This window comes from Rhincodon typus, chromosome 30 (assembly GCF_021869965.1).
Source record: "Rhincodon typus isolate 14 chromosome 30, sRhiTyp1.1, whole genome shotgun sequence".
Lineage (NCBI taxonomy): Eukaryota > Metazoa > Chordata > Chondrichthyes > Orectolobiformes > Rhincodontidae > Rhincodon > Rhincodon typus.
The window spans coordinates 27,907,716-27,932,691 of NC_063361.1; the positions used below are offsets into that span (position 1 = coordinate 27,907,716).

The 24,976-nt window shown below is 38.9% G+C and overlaps 1 protein-coding gene across 4 annotated transcripts in view; it reads left to right on the plus strand.

The window, feature by feature from the left end:
* Positions 1–24,976, plus strand: part of raraa (retinoic acid receptor, alpha a) — a 348,546-nt gene that overhangs the window by 144,522 nt on the left and 179,048 nt on the right. The window contains exon 1 of one of the 4 annotated variants that reach the window (XM_048614480.1): positions 17,424–17,633. The exons of the other annotated variants lie outside the window; for them this stretch is intronic. The gene's annotated coding sequence lies outside the window, so the exon portion shown is untranslated. Of the gene's footprint in view, positions 1–17,423; positions 17,634–24,976 lie in introns of those variants that run through there. 4 annotated transcript variants of the gene reach the window in all.

Sequence of the window (24,976 nt, forward strand, 5' to 3'; positions counted from 1 at the left end):
GAAATTTTGCCCCTATGCAGGGCAGAGCCTTGGAGAACGTCACACGTTGTGCTTTACTCTTAAAACTTCTTCATCAATCTAAGCAGATTAATCGTCTTTTGGATGCTGAAGATGTTTTACAGTATGACGCACCTATTCTAAGTCCTTTGCCTCAAGTACTAGAAGGGTCTAGGCCCGAAACGTAAGTCTTTCTGCTCCTATGATGCTGCTTGGCCTGCTGTGTTCATCCAGCCCTGCGCCTTGTTGCCAGGAAATACCCTTGGCTTATGAAAACGGTCCTTCCATTCTTATTTTTTGCCACGAACCTTGGCAACGTTGTACTGTAATAACCGGGGCTTCTGGAATAGAGCCATTTGGATGAAACATTCAGTCCATTGATGGAGTCTTGGAGAATCTGATCTGTTATATCTGGAGAATTGTTATTGACTCTGATCTTACTCATTCACATACCTGTAGTATCTGGTGGATAATACTGAACTTCTGCACCCTGGAGCATTATTTTTAAAGTAGATGCAGTTCTATGAATTGCTCAAAGAGTCCACACGTGTTTCCATTTTAATTCTTAGATGTTTTGAAGTATAATAAATCACCTCTGCAAAAAAATGTTGTGGTATTCTGACAGAAAAGAAAAAGTTGATTGATGTGCTTCTATAGAATAAGCAATAGATGTTAGATCACCTGGATTATAATTCCTCCATTCTTTGTTTCTGTCTGTTCTTCTGCAAAACAGTTTTATGTTTCTTGTAAGCTTAATCAACAATTATCACTTTGGTTTCATCTTCAATTCTTCTTGATGGACCAGCTCTTTTGGTCAAATTATCTTATCTCCAGTGAATTGTCCATTGGTAAAGCTGCCTCCGAGAAATTCACTTTTCTCTTTTGTGTCAGATATTGATCTTTCTCTTAAGGGAGTTGATTTTTATGAATGTGCACTATCATTTGGAGATTTTCCTGTTAGAATGTGCGTGTGAGAAAATTATAGGCAGGCTGCTCAAGGTTGTGCATCTGTTTTGAGTAAAAAAAATTCCTAGTGTTCAGAACCAATAATTAAGCCTTTGCACTGATATTTTTCCTTTTTAAAATCAGCCTTGATAGTGTTAATTCCATGTACAATTCAACACCATTCAGTGGTTGAATACAATGCCAGATCTGGTAAGGCTCCTCCATAGCTGGAGAGACTTTAAGACAGACTCTTTTGAGACATGTGATTTGTATGTTGTGTATGGCTTCCAACCCCTGTCTTTCAGTTATAACCTTATTTTTGTCCTAATAAAACATGTTTATCTTAGTGAGATCACAAAAGTACTTTTCACCTCAGAAAATTGAGATATTTTTAAAAGATATTGGTTGGTTGTTTGTGGCTTTGCTCATGGATAAAAAAAATGATCTTTTGCTCTTCCTTTAGCTGTCTGTCTCACTCACTCCCACTATTTATTTATGCTTTAGTTTTTCCTTCCTTTGGCTTTTATTCATTCACTTCCATCAAGTACATTAACCTCTCTGTCAAAATAGTTACAGCTGAATGAGTTAAATGAATGTAATTTTAATGAACCTTGCAACTTTTAAATGAAATGCATTTCTTTAAAAAGAAAATTCCCCTTACCCTAAAGGCAATGAAACCTTGTTGGAATGTTATTGTACTGTCACAGTTTTCCAAGTTAAATTCTAGATTTAAGAAATCATGTAATTGCTGTTCCAATTAATCGTTAAGTTCCAGTTAGCATTCTAATTTCATACTCTGAGAAGTACCAGCCTTGTTAGCCAGATCACTAATCTTGGCATAACCATTCATATGTTACAATGATGGAAAATTGTGCTTTGAATCTTTTTTGTGTTTGCTTACGTTCTTTTATTCTAATAGAAATGTTTGCAGGTACATTAGCACCAGAGAGCAGTAGCCTCAAGACCTTGGACAAAATACATGTTTTGAATGCTAAGACCTTTTGCAAATAGAAGAAAAGATAGAAGATTTTTTGGGTCAAACCAAACAGTCAGAGTTAGGTTTAGGATGTTGAGTTGACAAACATATTTCATTTTGATGAAATGGAAAATTGGATGTTAAAAAAATTTATTTTGATTACTTCGAATACATGCCTTACTGTGATGGTGTAATCTAGTGATATTTGAAGATCACAGTTGAGCCAATCCGATATAGTGTCAGCTCCATTTCTTTTGTATTCAATCCACCATTTGAAAATCTAACTGCTCTTACATGAGTTTAGTTATATATGGTTAAAACAATATAAAACCAGGGCAGCACAGTGGTTCATTGGTTAGCAATGCTGCCTCACAGTGCTAGGAACCCCAGGCTCGATTCCAGCCTCATGCGACTGTCTGTGTGGAGTTTGCACATTCTCCCCATGTCTGCATGGGTTTCCTCTGGGTGCTCTGGTTTCCTCCCACAGTCCAAAGTTGTGCAGGTTAGATGGATTAGCCATGGGAAATGTAGGAATACAGGGGTGGATCTGAGTGGGATGCTCTTCCGGAGGGTCGGTATGGTTGTGATGGGCCGAATGGCCTACTTGCATGCTTGTAGTCATTCTATGATTCTGTGTGCTAGTGGACCAACAGAGTCTAATGACCATGATGAAATGCAAAAAATTTCCTGACGACAGTGATTTTTTAACTAGTTTAAATACCAGCCATCGTTCAGCTATTTGTGCCATGTTTCTCCCAATGCACTGTTGCAAGTTGACTGATGGTTCTTTTCAAAATTTGATTCAGTCAAGATAGAATCATAGAACCCCTACAGTGTGACACTGCCCCTTCGCAGAGCTCCCCATCCAGACCCATGCCCACCCTAACCCTGTAACCTTGCATTCCCCATGGCAAATCCAGTTAACTTGCACATCCCTGGACACTACGGGCAATTTAGCAAGACTAATCCACCCTAACCTGCACATCTTTGGACTGCGAGAGGAAACTAGAGCATCTGGTGGAAACTTATGGAGACACGAGGAGAAAGTTGCTCGAGGGTGGAGTTGAACTCAGGTCCCTGGTGCTGAGAGGCTAACCACTGAGCCATGGTTACAGGGATAAAGTAAAAGGGTGAGTCTGGGTGGAATGCTGTTCGGAGGGTTGGTGTGAACTTGATGGGACGAATGGCCTGCTTCCACACTGTAGAGATTCTATGATCTTCTAAGATAATCAAATTCTAGGGAGTTTGATAACTTCACAAGAATGTGAACAAGCTGATTCTGTCTAAGTTGTTCGTGCCTTTAATTTGAGGATGTGGAATAAATTGTTGAAGAGGGGTAGTGTGAATCTGAAAATCCTGCAGAATTTAGTGGCATTTACATCATTTTCCACTTAGTCACTGGACAGATTGATTGATTGGCTTAGTCGGCTGTTGAGTGTGGATGATACTGGCCCACAGGAAAGCTTGCTGGGCATGACTTGGAACAGCAGGGAGCATCGAAAACTGGACTGGTAGTTAGCAGAGAGATAAGAACCAAGAGGACTGAAGAGTAGAAGGATAGTGGCAGGACAGAGAGATAATCTGGAGCTGTGGGGAATATGTTGTGAACGTTGAACTAATAGTTTTGAAATGGACCTTTAACTCAAAGTAAGGCAGAGAATTCTGGATAAATAGCTCCACTCAAACATGCCCATGTAATCGGGAGAAAAACTTGAACATAAACCATTTTGATGGTGGAGGATTGGGAGATTTTCATAGTATCTCACATACAAAGAACAGTTGTTGGTAAAGACAAACCAACAAAGCAGCTACTGCTGTGGAAAAGCAGGGTTACTTACTTTAGTTAGAAACCAAGCCAGATCCTTTGGAGAGTCACCAAAGTATTCTTGTGGCTGGTAATTTTGTCCTGGAAAGTTTGGGCCAAAAAGAAGGATTGTTGAAAGTCACTGGAAATTTGAAATTGGCCTAAAGAAAAGAAGTATATGCCTGCTGGTGGCGTTGTGGTACTTAAGCGATGACAGGTGGGTAGCATATGACATTTCTGCCTAATCTGGACTCAGTCCCAATAACATAGGGATAGGTAATGTGCCCACTAGCCCACCTACTCTTAGGCCATTGAGGCTATTAATTGGCCACCTAAAGATCACCTGCCTCCACTGCCATAATGTGCTGGGTGGAAGGAGGCAGATGAGAGAGGGAGAATTCTTTTTCCACCAAAGTTGTTGTAAAGGTAAAACAAACAGCCTGTTGTGGGGTGCTGATAGAACCACCCCAACTTAAGATCATAGCCACCTCTATATCTCCCTGCCTGACATCCAAAACTGACATTCCACTCTCTGCTTGTTAAGGCTATTTAAGCCTAATATCATTGTGGGGGTGAGCTTCTGAGTAATAGAACATCTGTAAAATTCAGCCCCTCAAAATACCCTGAAATAACTTTCAACTATTTTTGATTTCTGACCTTAAGTGATCACAGTTTGAACATTTGTGTTTGTTGAAGAATTTACAGCTGAGGCCAATCCTTGGCCTCACCCAACATCCATACACACTTTCAGTAGAAATTGCTACATTGTGAAGGAGGAACCCAATGGAATTTTAATGCCCATGCTGCTACACCAGCAAACTCAGCACAGAATGATGATTTAAATGTGACCAGGGTCAGGTCTTTATTATTTGATTACTCACTATATAAACGTACTGAACCATTGGGGTCACCATACAGATTATTCTGTTCGCAGAATTCATGAAGAATTGTCTTCTGAAGACCAGTTATGGAAATTTTCTATTTCAGTCATGGACAGATCATAATTCATTGGTGAATTGCCAAATCAACCTATTTGTGGAATATAAATCCTAACTCATAGATGTTCAAAATGAATACTCTATATAAAGTACAATAGTAATATCACTCCTGACAAATACACAGTGTCATTTTACAGTATCATTCAGTCAAATTGTCTGTACAGTCTAGGCTGTGTTCATTTCAATGAAATATGTTCACTGTTGGTCTTGTAGTGTGTGGAGAAAGTTCCTTATTTAATGCACTGTCCATACTGAAAGACTTTTTTTTCATTTAAAAAAATCATTTGTTTTAATGGTAGTTTTATTTTCTGTCAGAGCGTTAAGGTTTACAGTAGTTTGATTTTATCCTTTTGAAGACTGAGGTAAATGGCCATGTACAAACTCTCATGGTTGTGTTACGTAGTGGAAACAAGATGTAGAAAGCATGAATATCTGTGCTTGAGACAATTGAATGTATTCATAAAGGATAAAACTTTGCAACATGGGCAATAATAAAATATCTATTTAAAGTTTGCTAACTGAAAGAAGACTTAGTCCAGTTTCCTAAGCAAGAATGATGGGAATGAAGGGTTTGAGCTATAAGGGGAGGCTGGATAGGCTGGCACTTTTTTCACTGGAGTATAAGAGGTTGAGGGGTGACCTTATAGACGTTTATAAAATTATGAGCGGTAAAGATAACGTGAATGGCAGATGTCTTTTCCCTAGGGTGGGGGATTTCAAGACTGGGGGGCATATTTTTAAGATGAGAGGAGAAAGATTTTAAAAAAGACATGAGGGGCAAATGTTTAACAGAGAGTGGTTCCAGAGGAAGTGTTGGATGCAGGTACAATTACAACATTTAAAAAACATTTGGATAAGTACATGAATAAGAAATGTTTTGAGGGATATGGGCCAAGCACAGGTAGGTGGGACTAGTTTAGTTTGGGATTATGGTCAGCATGGACTGGTTGGACTGAAGAATCTCCTACTGTATTGTATGACTCTATGACAAACTGGCCACTTAGTTTTGTCACTTCTGATATGGGGTGAAAATAAAATATCGGACAATTAGCTGAGACACACTGCTGTGAATGGTTTGGCAAATATTAATTAAAGTAGTAGACCACAAACAAAGCATGTTGGCATGTAGAACATTTGAAATGGTCGGAAAAGCAGTAACTCCAAGGCTATCGATGTTTATTGCAAAGTCCTGATTGTTGTTTGGAATTCCACTTCCTTTAAACTGGCCGTTCGCTGTTTATGATCTAAGTATTCGTGACCTCCATTTAACACAACCTTCCCCATGCCATTTGTTAATTAAATGCAGTCCCTTGACATCTTTAAGGGGTAATCAATTTTTATGGTTTAGTTTAATGTACCTATTGAATAATTGATGTTAATTTCAACACTGAATGAGGTGAAGCAAGCTAATTTTACATTAAGGTGCAGATTATGTAGAAGGAAAAGCAGATCAGAATTGAGCTTCAGTTGGGTTAATGAGTAGCTTCCCCTGTAGTGGTTTGTAGGTACAAAATTGGCATTTTGGCAGAACGAATATCGCTTTCCATTTAATGATTGGTGGCAGTAATTTTAAAAGAAATTATTACTTTATGGCAAGAAAAAAAATGATTATTTGTAACTTTGGTTATGTCTTTCCCTCCCTGTTAACCTGTGCTTCTATGGAGTTTCTTGGTTGATTCATCAAAAGACCATCAAAAGTCATCATTTGACTGACTATGAAAATAGATGTCTTTCTTATTGGTTTTATTTTTCCCAGCTCTCCCCTTCAATGACTTCATAATTCAAAAATAAGGGGTTGCCCGTTTACGACACATGAGGAAACATTTTTTCCCTCAAGATTGACAGTCCTTGGAATTCCCTTCCTCAAAAGGCAATGGATACAGAATCCTCAAATATCTTTGTGGCAGAGATAGATGGATTTTTGTTTACCATCGGGAAGAAAGATTATTGGGAATGTGCAGGAATGTAGAGTTGAAGTTAAAATCGGGTCAGTCATGATCTTATTGAATGGCAGAGCAGGCTACTCTTGTTCCTTGTTTGAATGACTTTCAGGGGGAAACATGAGCCCAAAGACTAGTCAAGACTGGTATTTAAACTCTGGTCTTTCATTTCATACATATTTTCGATCCCTCATTTGTTTGGCTTTTAATTTCTGCTTTTACCACAGATTTACACCCTCTCTGCACACCTGCGCTAACAATTTGATCCTCGTTACTGTTGCATGCCTTAGATTTCCTTTGTATTTAATGAAAGGATGATCCAACTAAAAGGTTTTTTTCACATGATGGTTGTCTGCCCACAAGAGGCATGGTGTCAGCAATCAAAGTAATTTTTCATTTTAAAGTGATGAACTGTTTCTCTTTTCTCTGAAATGAGCGCATGACAGGCTGCCATAAGCCACTAACCATAACGTAGTGATTATTAAATTAGTTCAAAACAAAGTCAAAATTTTGATATGTATCCTCTGACTGGATGCCCACAAATCTCTCTTCAGTGCAGCCACTGGGCTGAAATGTTTTGGTAGAATTTCTTTCATTGGCAATAATTAAGAGATGTTTCACTCATTAACAATAGCCTTATTAATCCTCTTTTTGGGGTTCTATGGTTAAGGTGTTGATATATTCTTTGCAATGATTGCAAGGATTCTTGAACTGCTCCAGTACCTTTTGTTTTCCTTGTGAGCCTCAGTGTGATGTGCTGATGCACTATTCATCTGAGGAAGGCCTCATTTTAGAATCCTGTGGTTGTCTTCATGCAACTTTCACATGCTGACATGACAGCAGGGATGTTGAACTGCCACATTGGTCCTTTTCACATTCTGAGTCAAAGAAACTGAAGTTGACTGGTATCAGTTGCTTTGAGCATGAGAATTTTCTAGCTTGAATCTGTCAGTGGTGGACCCCTGTAACAGAATACCCTGCATATCAGTGATCATTTGATCGGTAATACACCAATAGACCCACAACAGGGGTACAACCTTCTTTATTATGCCATGGAAGCTTAATCATCAGTCTAATTGTCAGTATCGGTTGAAACCAGTTCCACATTGCGAGTAGCTCCAGGGACAGGGCCTTAATTCCTTTGGTTTATGATTATCACTGCAGAGAAAAAAAATGACAGGCATATTATAGGTTTTACTCAGTACTGCTATAAATCAGGATGTGGGTAATGCTGTGATATCAATTTTTAATAGACCCTTTGCATTTGTCGTTTTTCAGTTTGGCCTCCATTGTTCTCAGAAAATACAGTCGTTTTAATGCAGTCTCATGCAAAACTTCAAGTTTAATTAACCTGCATCAAGGTGCAATGTTAGCTTTTAAAGCACATTTGATTACTTTATGCTGTAACTGAAAAAAAATATCATTTTGTCTCTACATTTATACTCGGTTACTGTGTTGAAGTGTTGTAGAATGACCAGTTGAGTTGTGAATGGGGCAAGGATTAAGAGCTAAAACCTTCCTTAGACGTTATGCGAGGTAGTAAAAGTTTATTGTGCTGTATAAGTACAAAGGGCATTGGTCGAAGGAAAAGCTTTTAAACCAAGTAGACTACCTCGTAAGGCATTTTATCGTCATCATATTATGCTATATTTTGAAAGTGCTGCCCAGAATCAGAGATTCTGGCTAACAGTATTGATAATGTACTCCAAGACATCCTGTACAAGCAGGTTTATAAAGTACTGACCCTCACTGCCAAAGCTGCTTTCTTAACGATTTGGGGTGGATTTTTGCATCAGGAATGTAACAGCTGAGGATATAAATCTGCACGTGCACACACATTCAAGCATTCCATTTGCAATGTTAATCTGGTTGGGATGTTACGTGAAAAGCCTTCTCCTGTGTTGTGTACTCAGATTGGGAAGCTGTTTCTGATCCATTCATTGATGTGAAGTGTTTTTTCCTTTTTTTTTGTTGGTTTGGCTTTTTGTTCTTTTTCTCACCATAGTCTGACCACGTCATAGGGCTGCGCTCTCACTAGAGAGAGACGGCTGGTGGTGGTTTAAACTGAGGGCTAGCTGAAGCAAGTGGAGAGTTTGAGACAGAGTGTCCTTCATGGTATCTTCAGCTGGTGTGGGAATTGTACCCCAAGTTGTTAACTTAATTCTGCATTGCAAGCCAGCCATCCAGCCACTGACTCCATTTTAATTTGGATAAACACTCCTGAAAACATTATAAATCTATAAGTATCTGTTGGGATATGTCTGTGAGATTCTTACCAAACATGAGAAAGGGGGAATGGCAGAATCTTGAGTTATTCTGTGAATTTTCCTTGATCGAACTCCTGTGGAAACTGCCATATTCAGGACCAAAGTGGAGAAAAAGGGCAGAAGCAACAAAGTTGATAACTCAGTATTGTAATTCTTCCTCAGGGATCATATTAGGACCATTGCTTTTCTTCAGCTATATTTTCTTCAGCTAGATTTGAGTGTATAGGGTGCAGTTTCAGAATTTGAGAATGGCATTTTATATTTTGGAAATATTATGAATTAGACTTGGAAAATAAAGACAGGTTGTTGGAATGGGTGGTAATGTGGCAACAAATTCTTATGTGGAAAAGTAGGAAGTGATCTACTTTTGTGGTAGGACAAGGAGAGGCAATATAGAAAAAAGAATGCATACTAAAAGGGGTCCAGGAATTCAGGAATGTGAGGTACATATTCGTACATCATTGGAAGTGTTTAGTCAAGCATATAGGACTCTGGCTTTATTTACAGCAGCATAGAGTGCAAAAACAAAGAAGTTATGCTGACACTCTATTAAATGATGGTTCTACCACAGCTGGAGTGATATATCCAATTCTGGGCTCCATACTTTCTATTGGATGTGAAAGAATTAGAGGTAGTGGCAAAACAATATGCATGAATGGTTTCAAGTGCAATGAATGTCAGTTACGTGAGTAGATAGATTCTAGAGATGTTTACCTTATAGAAGAGCAGATTGAACAAAATCATCAGAGATTTGGACAGAGCACATGGGAAGTAACTTCCCATTAGCAGACAGGACTGGAACCAGAGATTCCTGACTTATAGTGACTAACAAAAGAACCAAATATGACATGAGGAAGAAACATTTTTTGCGCAGTGAGTGGTTAGGATCTGGAATGCATTGGTCTAGATATTACAGGGGCCATTTCAATTGTGGCTTTCAGAGGGAAAATGGATAATTATATGAATTGAAAATCCTTGCAGAGCTCTGGGAAAAGGTGGGGGAGTGGGATGAGCTGAGTTGCAGAAAGCTGACACAGATACACCATGCTGAATGGCCACTTTCTGTTCTGTAACTATTGTATAATTCCATGATTCAAAATGACAGGATAGATGATCGTGCATGAATATGGTAACCCCCACTGTGTGTGAACCAGCAACTACAAAGACTTGATGTGTTGGGAGATGTATTTGTTCACTCTGTAATTTTGCAAAAGCTTTCAGAAATTTGTATTTAGTATAGAAATAGTATAGAGCATCTTTAATTTGTTAATTGTCATGAATCATCTTGGCTACATACCTTGAATTGTATAGTGGCCACAATATGACCACGTTCCTGTACTTTTTTCATACTTCGATGCTTTACAATGTTATAAGTATACAGTTCTTGAAGGAAACAGTTTCTCTATAATGTAGGTTTTAGGACATTAAAAGACATCCACTCGTTAAAAGGATGAGATGATCGATCTTCTGACTTATCGCTGACATAGCCATGGTAAAAGTGGAGTAAGCGGGATGAACAAAACTCCATTCTAGTCTCTCACTCTATTACTAGGAAGTATATTTCCATATCAAGTTACATTTAGCTGTCTGGATGAGCATTGACAAACTCATTTTTTTAATTGATTAATTCTTGGGTGTGGGCATCATTTCGTAGCCATCCCTAATTGCCCTGACCAAGTCAAATTTGGCCATGTTTTTCAACTCTTGCAAAAAAAGTAATTATTTTAAGTCTGAGATAGATAAATTTTTATAAACTAAATGACCTACTCCTGTTCCTATGGTACAACTAAATGGGCAGTTAATAGCCAACATGTTGTTGAGTCAGACCTAAGCAAAGCCAGATAGGGATGACATATTTACTCCCAAAAGGATGTTGAATCATTTTGGTTTCTTTGACCAAATTTTACTGCAGCTAGTTTTGTTCCATTTTTTTTAAACTGAATTCAATCCCCAAACTGCCATGTTAGGATTTGAACTGTTGTTATCTGGGTTATGATTCTAGTCTCCAGGTTACTTGTTCAGTAACTAATCCAATAATTCTGCAGATTTCAGTGCTGGTGAGCACCACAAATTGGATACATGCTATTATAAGATATGGGGAAGTCATCATTGAAGAAGTGGGGATAGATTGCTGCAAAGAGCAGGAAATTAATGTTTGTGTTACAAGCATATTCTCAGATTCTACCAATCGTATAAAACTCTGGAAACAAGAAAGGTAAAACTCATTTTCTAGCACAGTTAACAGACCAAGCTTTGGAGCTTTCGATGGAGAAGGGCAAATACATGTAGTGAAGTTTCAGATGAAATTCAACGAGAAAAGAAGGAAAGGTGATAAACTTGCAGATATTGTAACAGCAACTGTAAGAGTAAATAGGTCTTTGCTGAGAGGAAGTATTTTTTAATTTTGGGATTTTGAACAGTTTTTCTGTATTTCCCTCAGGAAAAGTTGAAACATTTGTTTGACTGCATTCATTTATAAGTTTTCAGCTTTCCAACTAAACTTTTGCAGGACAAATCAGTTCCTGTGACATTCAAGAATAGTAATTAAATTTGAGTTACAGATAAACACATCCTTTTCAAATATAGCATTGAAAATGCTAGCTTGATACTGAACTGACCACAGTCTGTAAAGCCAAAATTATGATGGCAGTGTCGTTAGAGGCAGCAAGATAGCTCCTGAAGATGAAGATTTTGGCGAGTGCCACAACTTCTGTGTGCTTGAGTTGACAAACATTTTTTTATTCATTTGTGGGATGTGGGCATTGCTCGCTGGCCAGCATTTATTCCATCCCAAGTTGCCCTTGAAAAGGTAGTGATGAGCTACCTTCTTGAATTGCTGCGGTCCATTTGTTGTGGGTTGCCCACAATGCCATTATGGAGGAAATTCCAGGATTTTGACCTAGCGACAGTGAAGAAACAGCGATGTGTTTCCAAGTCAAGGTGGTGAGTGCCTTGAAGTGGAACTTGAAGGTGTTAATGTTCCCATGTATCTGCCATCCTGGTCCTTCTGGAAGGAAGTGGTCATGGGTTTGGAAGGTGCTGTCTGAGGATCTTGGGTGAATTTCTGCAGTGCATCTTGCAGACAGTACTCACTCCTGCTCCTGAGTGTCGGTGATGGAGGGAGTGGATGCTTGTCGATGTAAAGCCAATCATGGAGCTGCTTTGTCCTGTATGGTGCAAACCTTCTGGCCTACATCACTATTATCCTCCCAGCCACTGTCCAGTGATGACTGCTGAAGAAAACATGGGTGGATTTTGAGTGAGCGTGGGATTGGATAAATAAACAAGTCTGTTACCATTGCAAACAAATGAACACTTAAACAACTGAAAGTACTGCTTTGTCGCTATTTTAGTAGAGACAGAGTCATAGAGTCATACAGCACAGAAACAGACCCTTTGGTCCAACCAGTCCATACCAGACTTAATTCCAAACTCAACTAGTTCCACCTGCCTGCTCCTGGCCATATCCCTACAAACCTTTCCTATTCATGTACTTATGTAAATGTCTCTTAAAACATTGTAATTGTACCCGCACCCATCACTTCCTCAGGAAGTTCATTCCACACGCGAACCAGAGATGATCATTTACTTACAATTAGCAGGGCAATGCTTACATAAAAATGGCCAAAAATGAAATGTTATTATTCTGTTGAACATTACTTTCTCAAACAGTAACCTCTTGGCAAGGCAAACATTTTAGAAATAGAAAATACAATTTATGAATGTTCCCACACAATTTGGAAATAACATAAAGATTATGTTGAAGACAGAAAAAGTGACGGTATTGGTTATATTATCAAATAAGCTAAAAGAACATGCACACTTACTGGGACAGGGATAAGTTAAATTGGCACTTTGCATTGAATATAAAGTGGTTTCAGAGTAGGTGCGCTCTGACATGAAAAGTAGCAGTGTTGCCTGGGTGTCGGTTTTAAGAGTTGAAACTTCAGCCAAGTGAAGCAGGGTTTGTCCTTCCCCTTCCAGAGGCTGCCTTGACTGTTTTGGTTATACACCATCAGCAGTATGACTTCAAGCCTGACATAAAGATGTCCAACTAATTTGTTGGAACTCATGGGAAATTTCAAGACTTTGAATTGAACATTTTTAATGTTCTGACAGAACAAGTGCTCCTGCTGCTCTGTCCTGTTGGTTGCCAGGGGAGCAAGTGCTTTTGCAGCTTCCTTACTGGTTTTGGGTAAGACATATAATATACTTGAATATGGCTGAATATAGAATAATTCAGAAGAGACATGCAGAGCCAAATTTAAAGAACACAAAATCATACGTGCACAGTGGGAACTGTAACTATATCCTTTACATTAAACTTTACAGCTTAACCATAGTAAGGGGTAAAATAGAAGATCTGGGCAGGACGTCCAACCAGCAAAGGAATGAGATAATGATCTGAATACAGTGGGTAACTGTTAGCCCAGAATGAAACACAGCAGGACACATCACAAGTGTAAATTCAGAGAATGTGGCACCAGGGAGATCATAAGATAAATCTAGAGAAGGATGATCAAATGTAACTTTGTAAATGATACTAGAATTGATATCAGAACTTTTCAATTTGGGAGTAAAGGTCCTGGGTTTGTAAGGATGTTGAGGATAAATGAACAGAAATGAGGCACGGACACTAGATTGTAAAAAAAATTTTAAAGCCCTTATTGTTAAACTCAGTGGTCTTTATTTCTTGTTTTCATTTGTTTTTTAGATTTTTGTATCGACTGACTTAGAAGCCATAATGTTTTGCTAACACGAAAAGTAGTTGCGTGGCCCCCAAACCATTTGCATGTTGTAAGATTACTCCACCAATCATCAGCCATACGGTCCTATTCGTTTTTCCATTATAACCAGCCATTATATGCTGAAGCCGTCAGAATGGATGCGTTATTTAACACACTATTTGTCCACAATGCATTGAAATTTTCTTGAGCAAAGAGAATACATGTTGCCATCACGTTTCATGTAACATACAATGAGCAGACATGACAAAAGGTAACAAGTGACAAAAAGCTGGTAACAAGTGATCTTTGCATTTGATTAATATGCTCGTGTGTTGATTCACTCAGCACCTCTGAGTTTGTTTGTTTTGATTTTTGCTCATAGTACAAGAAAATATCTAGATACGAAAATGGCAGTTGTTGGTTAAATTTGCTGCAGTTGATGATTACGCTTTTGATGAACCCATTAACCCTGAAAATTTGCAGCCTTTCCTGCCATAAATTGAGTATTTGTAGTTGTAATTCTTGCAATGAAATTTAGACGTGTTCTGGTGAGGATGGAACTTCTCTCCTTCTCTCTTTCCCTATCCCTATCCTTGCAAGGCCTTTGGCATCAGATAGAGTTTTTGCTTTCCAGCCATTGGTGTAACTGGTGAAGGGTCAATGGCGTTGTATTTGAATAGATCAGGCAACCTACTGAAGAGTGAAAGTGTCACTCACTTGGGGGGTCCAGGTGAGGTGACCTGGGGCAGCAAATAAAAGTGTCCAATTTTCACACATTTTAAAAATAACCTCATTATGTTCTTTGTGATGGGGTAGGGACAGGATTGGATTTATGAGAAGGATAGGGCATAGTTATTATGAAACCAAAAAAAGTTTTTATGGGATGTGGTCTGCTGGCTAGACCAACATTTATTGCCCATCCGTCATTGCCCATGAGATGGTGGTGGTGAACAGCTGCCTTAAAACACAGCAGTCAATGTGTTGTTGGCACATCTACAGTGCTGTTAAGAAGGGAGTTCCAGGATTTTGATTCAGCAACAGTGAAAGAAAAAACAGTAGTATAGTTCCAAATCAGGGTGGCATGTGGCTTGGAGAGGAACTTGCAGTAGATGGTGTTCTCATTTTTCTGTTGCCCTTGGTCTTTTAGGTGGTAAAGGTCATGGGTTTGTAAGGTGGATGCTTGTGGTTGCTATTTTGAACATGTTGCATTGTCTTGACCTTGAGAACTTTGGTTGTGGTCCATGGTGTGGCTGCATTAAGGCACTTACATGCTCTTTTTGTTGCAGATTTTCAGGACTGCTTGATGCAAGTGTTCTCAGTGACGCGCTATAGGTGGGCAAGAGAATATTTGGTACACTTTATGGGCAGACATAAAGAAGTGTCAATGTAAAATTGAAGAAGTGGCTCCAAAAAAGCACATTATTACAAAAAGTTCGGAGACCTAACCATGTCATTACTTGCTGTGTTTCTGGAAGCAATTTGAGATAAATGGGCTATTGCTGGGATTAAGAGAGCAGACAAAGCAACGCTATGAATGCACTAAGCATTCATTCACTAATATAATCGGCAGTAGTTTCTAGATTGTAGTGCATCATTCTGTTTCCTTTTCTGATTACTGCACTGCAGTGATTGAGCATGTTGAGCCCTGTGATGTAGTATCTTCCAGATCACTTTGAACTTCATATTTTGGGATTTCAATATCATTTGCTCTGTTAATCCATTCTAGAAAATTATGAGCACAAATATCCGTACATTGTTTAGACAATAACTCTTTTGTACTTTCCCTCACCCCACCCAAAAATAAGCTATTATTCACAAACCATTTTCTGATTGTTCTTGATGTTGGCAGAAGCAGGCAGACTGTCAATTAAGTGACAATCTTAAAGCATTTACATAATGGACATGCAGCCAGTGCTCACCCTCCCTCAGCTGCTTGCCGTCATGCAATAAGCTTAATATGCAGGGTATTCATTGGTAGTGTAGACCAGCTAAAACATGGGGCTGTCATTATGGATGTCATATTGCACAATGTTCAGCACCATTCACAACTCCTCAGATACTGAAGCAGTCTGTGTTCAAATGCAACAAGATCTGGACAATATCCAGGCTTGGGCTGACAAGTGGCAAGTGACATTCGCGCCACACAAATGCCAGGCTATGAGCATCACCAATAAGAGACAATCTAACCACCACCTCTTGACATTCAATGGTGTTACTATCACTGAATCCCCCACTATCAATATCCTAGGGGTTATCATTGACCAGAAACTCAACTGGACTCACCACATAAACACAGTGGTTATCAGAGCAGACCAGAAGCTAGGAATACTGTGGCGAGTAACTCACTTCCTGACTGTTCAAAGCCTGTCCACCATCTACAAGACACAAGTCAGGAGTGTGATGGAATACTCCCCACTTGCCTGAATGAGTGCAGCTCCAACAACACTCAAGAAGCTCGACACCATCCAGGACAAAGCAGCCCGCTTGATTGGCACTACATCCATAAGCATCCACTGCCTCCACCAGTGATGCTCAGTAGCAGCGTGTGTACTACCTACAAGATGCACTGGAGAAATTCACCCAAGATCCTCAGATAATACCTTCCAAACCCATGATCACTTCCATCTGGAAGGACAAGGGCAACAGATATACGGGAACACCACCACCTTCAAGTTCCCCTCCAAGCCACTCACCATCCTGATTTGGAAATATATCACAGTTCCTTCACTGTCAATGGGTCAAAATGCTGGAATACCCTCCCAAATGGCATTGTGGGTCAACCCACAGCAGGTGGACTGCAGCGGTTCAAGAAGGCAGCTCACCACCACCTTCTCAAGGGCAACTTGGGATGGGCAATAAAAGCTGACCAGCGACGCCCACATCCCACAAATGAATAGGAAAAAAAGAATTATGCTGCAGGGTTAAAGTTGCTAGCTAAACTGAAGTTAACTTGAGAGACTTGTACAATAGCTTCAGCCATATGCAGTGCGACATAGACTGATTCCAGATTTTGTACAAAAATAGGAGAACAGAAGCTGATATCCTGAAGCAGAGTGGAAAGTCTGCTAATTATAAAATCAGACCAGTTCATGATAAATAACTGCTTGCTCAGAACATGCTTAGAGGTGAGAGGTAAGGATGTGAGAGTTGTTAAACAATTCTGCCGCTAATGTACAGTCAACCCCACCCCCCCACCACCACCAACTCTGCCTCCCGCAAAAAACTCGGGCTCATGACCAACCCCTGCTCCCCCCACCCCAGACCCCTTAAAGGTTGTGATGAATGTTATGTTCTACTTGAGGTGGAATACTTTCCTTTAAAAGATGATTCAAGTACTTCAGCTGCACCTCATGGTTTGACCTGTCATGTTGCTCCCCTCTTCGAGCATAAAATATTTTGCGTTATTCATTATAACCTTATTATTGTCACTTGGTCACTAACCAGTGCAGAATTCATACAAATGTCAAGGAACAACAGATTTGTGGCAATGAACAAACTAAACTCTCAAAAGCAAACACAGTAACTTTCATTTCTATCAGCAACCTTGTTCAAAGCTCTCTCTCTCTCTCTCTCTCTCTCTCTGTCTCACACGCTGTGTGCTGTAAATGTCAAATTTGCTTCGGCAGAATGATTGTGACTCAAGCTGACATTGGTGATTTACGGCTGAATGCATGCTAGAACCACTGGCACACAGACAAAACTCTGCGCTGCTGCTGGCACCCATGCGCACTGCATGCCTGGGTCTCATGACTTCTGCTGTCCTTAGGAAGCAGAGGTGGAGCATAACACAGGATGTGCAGATTAATGGCAGATTCTGAAGAGTTGGTGAAGCAGATTTCCTTCCTTGGCCTGTGTTGGTCTAAACTATGTAGTAGCTGTAGTTTTCTTTGCTTTTTTTAAAAATAATGAGTGATTTAAGTGTGAAGGTTTCTGCTTTGGTCACATTTCTTTATTCAGCAAGTCTCTGAGGCCTGTGAAGGTATGTACTGTATGGGTAGTATTTTTTGGTGGGGACTGGAAAATGTGGGTAGAGCTGCATTTACTCGGCTTGTACAAGTGAGGCCTCACTATCATAGAATTCTCTTATTAAGTTTTACATTGTTTGCCCTTGCCGCAGTTAACGGGTGGAAATTAGTTTTGTAAAGACACATGCTAAGTACTAATTACGTAGAGTTACAGGGCAAGGAATCATGTTTTATTGTATTTCCTGGTGTGCTTGTAATTTTTCTGAAGTATTAATAAGTTAACAACCAAAGTCAAGCAACTTTCTTAAGAAATACTTATCTGTCAAAAATTTTGGGAAATACTATAAATAGTTGTGTTTACTTTTAGTGATGAATTTGTTTAGTGCTGCTCAAACAGATGCAGAATTGATGATTATGCTTTATTTCTATGCCTATGTACATGGTTTTTAAAGATCACGTGTAGAATATTTTTTCACACAAATTGAGTATCTCAATTGGAAGGGCTCTGCTATGATGGCAAGTTGGAGAAACAGTATATTTCAGTCAGTGGTTCTCAATACATTACATGTTATTCCGAATTCACCAAACCCATACTCACAGCAGAACAGCAGCTTGGAACAGAGCACAGTTTGGAATTAGGGTGATGTGATACTATAGTGCCAATTCCCCAACCTGTGAGAATTCCCATTGGATTAGTGAATTTATCCTGTAATGAAATTAATTGATATTAAGATATTGCAACAGTACACCTACATCCAGGAATAGATGCACTGTGGAATAGATCTGTAGGAATGGATGCACTGTCTGTTTATCAATCTCCTGCTTTAAATTAAAGAAACATTAGTGCAAGCTAAGATAAATAAAGTTGTGATCTGGACCCCTTAATGGCTCAGCGAGTTTATTCATTGAAAACAGCAAACGATGATCTGTGCTGAGTTAGCTGTTACCCACTCGAGCAGCAGTCAAATTGCCATAGTCCAGAGAACCATAGGGCTGCACTCTTCTTAGGGAGAAACGACTGGTGATGTTTTAACCTGAGGGTCACCACACCTCAGGTGAGAGACAAAGTTGAGAAGGTGGGAAGGGAGTTAAACTTGTGCTGTTGGTGTCACTCTGAAACACAAGCCAGCCATCCAGCTAACTAAACTACATTTGCCAATAAAGTTACAATGATTATTTTCAAAGGTAATCCATAAACTGGGAAGTGACCTGGGATATCCTAACAATGTGAAATGCGCCATCACTAGGAGCAATTCCATTGCTATTGCAATTTGCCTGATGCTGAAACTCTCACCTTTGTTACGTCTAGACGTGACTATTTCAATGTTCTGCTGATCCTCCCAAGTTTTACCCTACTCCTGGAAATGTGAGATCTTCCGGAACTTTTTCACCTGATCTACAATATTAAAATTTCCATCCTTGTTTTCAAATCCATCTATCACCTTGCCATTTCCAATCTCTGTAATCTCCTTCTTCCCCATAACTCTTCATATATCAACAGTCCTCTAATCCTAACCTTTTGAATATCTCCAGTTTCAATTGCTTCACTGTTGGTGGCCATGTCTTCAGCTGCAGAAACCTTAAGCTTTTGACTTCCCTCCTTTAACCTGTTTGTCTCTTTCTCCTTTCCATGTTCTCTAAGTGATGCCCCTGAAAACTGATCTCCTTACCCAATGTGTTGGCCACCTGCCATAACTTCTCCTTTGTGACTTGGTGTCATGTCAGTGCTTTATAATGTTTCTCTGAAGTACCTTACATGGGCGTACTATGTAAATACAAGTTGTTGTAAATAAATGAAAATCCTTCTTCACTGATCATTAATTGAAGTGCACTGTCTGAATATTGAGTGAAGGTAAGATTAGGCTTGGCTATGCAACCCCCTTGAGGCTGATTAGCTTGTCAGCACTCCCTATCAGGGTTCAGTAATAAAAAATTACTATTTGGGCAAGGCATCAGAGGTTAACTGGCGCCTATTGAACTGTAGCACAACAGGAAGTCAACACCTTCAGGGTAGCATAAAATGGGAGAAAGTTGTTATGACTAAAATCATTTGCATGATTATTGAAATGTTCAAGAAATGCCTTCAAAAAATAACAGAATTCCGCATCCAGTGGATCAGTTAGGATGTAGTGTGTACTGAGATGCACAAACTAAATCTAATCACTAGACTGTTTTTTTTGTTCTTCAATATCAACTTGAACAACAATGAAATGTTCATCAGCACCCCTGGTGAAAAATAAAGTAGATAATTATTCAGTACATTTATGTAGCTATTGAGTGAAATTCTGAATATTGGGCAAGTTTATTCTAATGTTGCATGTGATCCATGCTGCAGGCATCAGACTGACAACCAAGAGACACTTATTTACATTATATTTTTAAAATTTAATGAACTGTTCCTGCACAATGGTTTCAGTTTTCTAGCACATTGAATTAAGTGCTTTTCTTAAGAGAAAATTGTTTTAATTCATTAAGTAATTATGGTTTATGGCTGTTATCTGTTAGACAAAAGATGAAACTGAGTTATTTTGTTGTTATTGCAACTCTCACGTATACTGGGTTAAATTAAAGGCTGACTTAGCAGATGTAGAACTTTCTCAATTGGAGACCACTTTAGGTGACTGGTTACAATGGTCAGTCAGCCTTATTTGCAGCTTTCAAAAAATTCTCTTATTAAAATGAAGTGCCTCAAATTAAGTCTTGCATACTGGCTAAACTGACTTTTGCCACCAATTGGACAGGTAATCCAGAAACCTTGTCAAATGTTTTAGAGACATGAATTCAAATCCCATCGTAGCCTGCGGTGAAATTTGAAGGCAGTGAAATTTGCAATTTTTAGAAAAAGTGAGTCTAATGATGGCTGTAAAACTGTTGTCAATTGTCATTAAGAACTCATCTAATTCAATACTGGCCATTTAGGAAATCTGCTGTTCATACCTGGTATGGCAAGCAATGCCTGCCTAGCCATCAACGCCAACCTTGTGTAAGAATAAAACAAAGTTATTAAACACACATTTCATAATTCACTCTTGGCATAAAGATATCATATTTGAGGTCAGTGAGTAAAAGTAGGAAGCCATCCAAAGCCACTCTTGAGTGTGCCAAGTTTGATCCATAACTGATGCTGAATTAACTGACATCAGTTGGTGGATGATAAAGAGGAAAGAGAGGAGGCACAAGGCATTCTGAAGTGGTTTTATTTAGTCACTCAATGGGATGTGGTTATCACTGGCTAAGCCAGTATTTATTCCTTACATGAATTGCCGTTCAGAAGATAGTGGTGAGTTGCCTTCTTGAACTACTACAGTCCATATATTATAGGAACACCCATAATGTTGTTGGGAAGGAAGTTCCAGGATTTTGACCCAGTGATGTTGAAGGAATAATGAAATAGTTTCAAGTCAGCTTAGTGGGTGGCTTGGAGGAGAGCATTCAGATGGTGCTAGTTAAACAGAATATGAACCTTTTCCTGATTTTAGTACTAGATAAGAAAATTTGTGTGCTTAGATTAACTTAGCAAAATTAACTCTGCTGTTTTCAATTTTTTCTGAATTTTATTCTGAACCTTTTTTGGAAATATAAAGAATCCCTCCTATCTTTATGTGCTTTTAAGACAATCTATCTGTAAACTTTGATAAAATTTCTTCCTGCAGCTCATAATGATGCCATCTTTTGTGCTGCACAGCTGCAAAAATGCGAGGCCTTCTTTAATTCTCACACAGTCCCTGGCAGCTCATGACTTGTAACATGATGAGCTGATATTGCTGACAGTATCAGTTGTGGCTCAGTTGGTAGCAGTCTCATCATTGAGCCATATGGTTGTGTGGATTCAAATCAATTTCAATTTCAAACCTTGAGGACAAAATTCTAGGCTATTTGCCCAATTAAGGGACTGAGGGACAGCGCTGTCTTTCACATGCAATCTTATTTTTAGGCCCTGTCTGCTGTCCTGGGTAAAATAAAAAAAAATGTCATAGTACTACGTCAGAAAAAAGGAGGAGAGTTGTCCGAAAAGTCCTGGCCAAAATTTACTCTTCAAGCAACATCACAAAAACAGATTTTCTGGCAATTATCTTATTGTGGGAGCTTGTTGTGCATAATTTGGCTGTTGCATTTGCAACATTAGAAGTGACTACTCTTGAAAATAATTTATTGCCTGTAGAATGCTCTGGATTTTCTGTGGTCATGATAAATGATGTATAAATGCAAGTTTTTATGTATATAGGTACGTGCTACTTATTTTTGTGTATATAATGTAGCTTGACCACCTGGATAAATTGCTGGAATTAGCAAGGGATTAGTTTTATGAGGAGGGCAGGATGGAGAAAGGAGCAGAGAGAAAAACAGTTTAGTCCAATAAAGATGTCTCATCCTTTGTAATGCAAAGCTCAGCCAAAATGTGATCCAGTTTTTGCAGTTATCCACTAAAAATTTGCGCAAGACAAAAATATGTTTTGGTCACACAGTTATTTTATTGAGAAGCCATCCGCTACTGTTTGAAATTGAAGCTGAGAGGCCTGGCTGCCCGATCTGAGCTTATGGTTAGGTTCTGCTCCTTATTGATTTAACTGCTGCAGTTAACAGTGCGTGCCTGTGATTTATACAAATTCTGCTCCTTGCATAGGATTGGTCTCATATATTTGCACATTTTTTCCATTTGTCACCCTTCTCAAATCATTATTCACTATGTGCATTCCCTGCTGCTGTTTTGTATTGACCTGGTAACACTACCACTGCTCTCAGAACTCTGCTGCATTTCGAGTGATGACTTGGAGGTTCCACAAGCATGGAAACAGTTGTGATTTTTGATTTGTTTAGGTATAAGTCTTCATGGTGTCAGCTCAAACTCTACCCCAGGTGTTTAATTTATCCTAACTAACCGAAGAATTTTAAGTGTTTGTTTTTTCTTATTTTAAACCAGTACGTACTCAGTTACTTTATCTTTAAAAGACATAAAGAATAAGCTGGACCAGTGATTTTATAAGCTTCTCTGTGAGTATGCATCTTATTCCCAATATGCACATTTCTGCCCTCCTTTCTGTCTGATTCGTTAATTCCCTCCATTTTCAGATTATCTGTGCCATGGCCATTGTTGTTTGTTTATACAGTTAGCTTATTCCCCTTTTTTCTCCCCCCTCTGTCATCTCCTCCCCCCCCCCGCCTCCCTGGATAATGCTAGGCTAATCCTAGTATAGTGCAAATGAATATTAATTTTAATGCAGAATCTTGTTCTGAATCAGTTTCCTTGGCTGGTGCAGTCCCTAGCTGTTGAAACCCAGAATGCTGATACACTTGAGGATGTGACCTCATTACTTCTGAGAATGTAAAGGATGATCGCTATCCAGCAAGCCATATGGGACAGTGCACTTGTGTGGGAATAGTGAGAACAAATTCAGGCTTGACTGTGGCATGTGGCATGTGTCATGGTAAAGTTACTCACTGACAATCATTGTTTAAGTTCACACATCAGGAAGGGCTGTTTAGACAAGATGTCAAAAGACTGATGTTGCCATGAGTATCAACTCTGGGTAGTAGGTACAAGTTGTATTGTGCTCTGTATCTCCTCAATCGAGAAAGATAGTGGATAAGATTGAAGGGAAAACATTTACGATTCAATATTTCTCATATATACTCACTTCTTCCATCATCGTCAATTAAACAAGCAGAAAACCTCTCTGCAGCTCCCTTTGTCATTACTGAACATGAGATACGTTTGCTGCAGATGAAATTAAACAAAGTCTTCTGTTCTGCTGTGTACTATACCAAACTACTTTCATGTGTCAGCTTATCTTCCACCGTGTATAAAAAAGTGATTAAAAGCTCCTCACATCTGCATTAATCATCATATGACTCTGAATCCAAGCACGCCAACATTACTTTCCTCAGCTTGGCATGTTTTAGTAATGAGTACAGGATTGCATCGCAGAAAAACAAAACATTTCTGAGTTTATTGAACAGAAGGAGGTAGTTATGTGGGGAACATGGAACAGTTGATGTGTAAGGATAAATATTTTTGTCAGTTACCTTTGGCTAGGGAATACAAAAAAAAACTTCACAAAGCTTTTCATTAATTAGAATAAACAGGTGAAATATTCTTCAAGATGATGTATGATTTGTGGGAGGAATAACACTGATAGGGTTAGTGGTCTGTTGTGCCCCTCAACCAAGGTTTAACTCTAGTCCCGACAAATTGGATGAAAATCATATATCTGAGATAACTATTCAGAGACCCTTGTTAAATTTATCGGACTCTAATCTGGTTCCCATTGGACAAGCTCAAAGCAAAAATTGAGCTCAAGTATATCCTAAGGTTTCATAAATGGAATTTGATGTTGGTTTGTTTTGGAGTTGGTACATTGAGGAAAGGACTTCTGGAAATTAGTTGATACTCTAGTGTGCTGAAACAGCGTATTCAGCATTTTATTGAAATGTTTTAGAATGTTCTGGAAATAAAAGCCTTTTCTAATATTGGACTGTGGATAAAAGCAATTTGTATTATGGCCTGTTGATACGTTACAATTTAAGTCTCAATGCAGCATGGGTTAATTTATCACAAATTGCACCTTCAATAAAGTGTATTGATATGGTAGAACATTTTTGTAAAAGCAAAATTAATTACCTTAAAACTACTTGAAGTAGCACTGCTTCAACCCATGCTTTTTCCAGAATATCCACTTGGGTCTCTTGTGTGTTCGAGTCAAAAAAAAAGGGGTAGTCAATTTATCGAGAGTCTGAAGCAGTGATGATATAAGATCACAAGTATCCAGGAACACACAGTTCAGCTTCACCTGCAGTGTGAATGGTAGTCTTCATTCTCCCTGTAAGTCAGTGACCAAGTACATTGCATAGTGCAGTCAAAGGTTTTCCAGTTCAGTAATGTTCCAGTTTGAGTCCCAGACAAATGTAAGGTTACCATAATAGTATGGAATATTAAGGACATTACCATTTTTTTCAGTGCCTTTGGGCTTGAGAAGGGAAATTTCTGTTTAGTTTTTCTAGATTTCCACGCAGTGACAATGATTAGCATACCTGTTTGATGCCAAGGGTGATGCACCCTTTGCTGAATAGCCTAAAGCTATTTACTTTTCAGATTTGCACTTAAATGAGGTGCTAGACACATGCTCGAACATTTACAACTGTATCCCAGTGTTTTCATAAGTGTCTGTGCCTTGGAAATGGTGGAAATATTGAAATATTATTATAAGAAATAATTTGCCTTTAAAATTTAATTTGACAAATATATTACGAAATATTCAGTTATCTCAGAAACTTCTCTTTAGCTTAGGTAACTTTAATACAGTCAGCTGAAGTGAGCAAACATTTTGTCAGGAATTTATTTTGTCTTTTGAATATGCCG